The sequence below is a fragment of the Pteropus vampyrus genome, unplaced genomic scaffold, assembly GCF_000151845.1.
Source record: "Pteropus vampyrus isolate Shadow unplaced genomic scaffold, Pvam_2.0 Scaffold135, whole genome shotgun sequence".
Classification (NCBI taxonomy): domain Eukaryota; kingdom Metazoa; phylum Chordata; class Mammalia; order Chiroptera; family Pteropodidae; genus Pteropus; species Pteropus vampyrus.
In genome coordinates, this window is record NW_011888916.1 from 2,486,951 (window position 1) to 2,490,499 (window position 3,549).

A 3,549-nucleotide genomic window follows, 5' to 3' on the forward strand; every position below is an offset into this window, starting at 1 on the left:
AATAAAACTGTCTTTTTTTCCACCAAAGCTGTTTGCAGATTGAGGAATGCTCTCAGCAAAAGGCCACAGATTCATTAATCGCACCAGTTGCAGTTGTTTTTCAAGGGTATTTTACCTTGTTTCTGCCTACTTTTGGCCACTCTCCAATGCCTTCAACTTTTTTTCAAGATTTTGTAGTTGTTATTTATGAGAGGGTTAGTCTGAATGAACTTATCTGCCATCACTGGAAACCAGAACCAGAAATACTTAATTTTCACATGGTGAAATAAAATCTACATTTACTAAGTGCCCCAAATCTCTTTTGCCTCCTCGGGGAGTCTCTGCCCCTTTCTGAACTTAGACCCCACATTGAGCACCCATTGGCTCCCTTGAGCGCCTGCGGCATCCCTTTTTCATCAATAATGGTACTCCCTATTTTTAAATGGCACATGACTATCTGGAATGAAGACTATATCTTCCAGCTTCTTTTGCAGTTATATGTGGCTGAGAGAATGTGAGTTTTTTAGGTTGGGTTCTCTGGAATCAGAAGCTGAGGTGGAATTTGGGGTGCAAGATATTCATTAGTGATCAACACCTGTGAGAGGGGTATAGAAGCAGGAATGGGCAAAGAAGTCAAATTGTGAAGCCCCAGCCAACCTAGTGGGGAGCTCTGGATCATTTATTGCTTGTCAGAGTATACACTGTTGGGCCCAAATGGCTAGGACTTTATAGTTCTGTTCTCTCAGTCACCGATGCAGCTGCTTTGGGATAAGTATGACCTGCTTTGAGCAAGTCTATTGGCACATTTTTCTAAGAGGCTCAAATGATAGCATTTTTAGCAATAAGGTATTTTTAAATTAAGGAATGTACATTGTTTATTCAGACATAATGCTATCGTATACTTAATAGACTATAATGTAAAGATATCTTTTATATGCACTTTTTTGGGAAACCAAAAAATTCATGTGACTCACTTTATTGTGACATTCACTTTATTGTGGTGGTCTCAAACAAAACCTGCAATATCTCTGAGGTATGCCTGTATAAAGCAAGCTCAAAAGCAAACAATCCAAATAGAAAATTGGCAAAAGATGTGAAGAGACATTTCACTGAAGAGGATATACAGATGTCGAATAACCCCACATAAAGATGTTCAATGTCATTAGCAATTAGGGAAATGCAAATTAAAATCACAAGGAGCTATTACTTCACACCTATCAGAATAGCTAAAATAAAAATTAGCAGGTGGGGGAGAAGGTAAAATGGGAGAAGGGGTCAAAAGGTACAAACTTCCAGTTATAAAATATATAAGGCATGTGGAAATAAAGTACAACATGGTGACTACAGTTAATAATACTGTATTGCATATTTGAGAGTTGCTAACAGAGTAAATCTTAAAAGTTCTCATAAGAAAAAAATTATTTGTAACGACGTACAGTGACATGTTAACTAGACTTATACAAATATAGAATCATGTTGTATACCTGAAACTATATATGTCAATTATAAATCAATTAAAAAAAGTGACAATACCAAATTTGTGAGGACTCAGAAAAACTGGATCACTCATACATTCCTGGTGGGAATGTAAAATGGACAGCCACTTTAGAAAACAATGTGTCATTTAAAAAAAAACGAAACATGCAATTACTCTAGAACCTAGCAATTGCACTCCTGGGCATTTATCTCAGAAAATGAAGACATGTTCACACAAATATCTGTATGTGAACGCTTATAGCAGTTCATAATAGCCAACATTGGAAACTACCCAGATGTCCTTCAACAATGTGAATAGCTAAATAAACTGGGGTACATCATATTACAGAATACTATTCGGCAATAAAAATATTGATACACATACATGCAACAATCTAGGTGAATCTCTGGACAGTTATGCTGAGTGTAAAAAGCCACTTTAAAAAAGTTACATATTATTTCATTCCATTTATATAACATTGTCGAAATGACAAAACTGGAAGGGGAGAACAGATAACCAGATTTAAAAAAGGGTAGAGGTAGAAGAGAAGTGGGTGTGGCTATAAAAAGGCAACAGAAGGGATTCTTAGGTGGTGATGGAAATGTTCTGTATCTTGACTGTGTTGTTATCAATATCCTGGTGTGATGTTGTACTATAGTTTTGCAAGATGTTACCACTGGGGGAAATCAGGAAAAGGGTATATAGGACCTCTCAGTATTATTTCTTACAACCGTATGTGACTCTGCAATTATCTCAAAATAGTTTAATTTTAAAAACTCAGTAAATAAAAAGTTATCATCCTTTACCCCCCAAATAGTAATAGTTACCATCAAAGGCAGTAAAGGCAAGCTTCAGGGCCCACCTGCACAGCCCCTGGGAGTGCTGGAAGTTAACTGGGGATTTGTAATCAGTGTTCTAATTCTGGAGAAGCCAGATTGGAACAGGATGCATTTCTGATAAATTGCCTAGAGAGATTTCAGAAGAAAGGGACCATATTGGGTGTTCTTTTTTTCTCATTCTAAAGAAATATTAGTATGTGTATCTAATTTCAGCTTGTCTCAACAAGTACTTAGGAAAGTTTTAAGTTCCATAAAACCAGGTTCTACTCCTCCTTACCGTACACAGCATGGTAGTTAAGAGCAATGACTCTGGAGTCCGATTGCCTAAATTCAAATCTGGCTAGTCTCACTAGGTGTGTGACCTTGGACAAGGTATTAGCCTCTCTGAGTTTGTTTCTTCACCTATAAAAAGGGACAATAATAAACCTCATAGTTGTGAGCATTAAACGAATTATCTAAGTATCTTGGAAGTGCCTAGTAGTGTTATGTATATACTCTTATAATTATTAGTGAGCACCTAGGTTGTGCATGGCACTAGGTTGAATACTTTAAACACATTAAATTACTTAATTTTCCCTATGGGAGAAGGTACTAATATAACGCACATTTTAGATATGAAGAAACTGACAGATTGAGAGATTTTGAGTTATTAAGTGCCCCCCAAATTCCAAAACCCGGTTTTGTCTAGCAAAAGGCAACTTCCTCCAAGACACCCCGGACCAAAAAGAACACGTCCCCTGGGGTCTCTCACTGCCGGAGCAGACCGAATGACTTCCCCCTCATCCCCACCCCACTGCCCCGGGGATGGCGAGGTCTGACTCCAAACCGGACCTCCGCTCCAGGTCAGGCTCATGGGAGATGCAGACCTGTGTCTCCTTTTATAATGCTCAGATTTTTGCAGACAGGTGGGCATCTCTCGCAGTCCAGCCCAGTGAAAACCGTCACTAGAGGTGCGGCTGGCGCAGATCACCTGCCTCCGACAAAAACGCCCGGGGACTAGAACTAGAGTCCCGCCAATAGGCACAAAAATCCTGCCGGGCTCACTCGCTCCGCCCACCTGGCCAACCGCTCCCGCCACTGTTGGCCCCGCCCTTCCGCCTAAATCCCACCTCCTGGAAAGTCCGTTTGGCCTCCTCAGCTCCACTGCTCAGGTCCCTCGGCGGTCGCATCACTAGGCCCACCCCTTCCTTGGGTCGCGAGCGCCGAACGCATCGAACGCAGCCAATGGGTGGCGTGGCGGCAGCACCGCGGGAG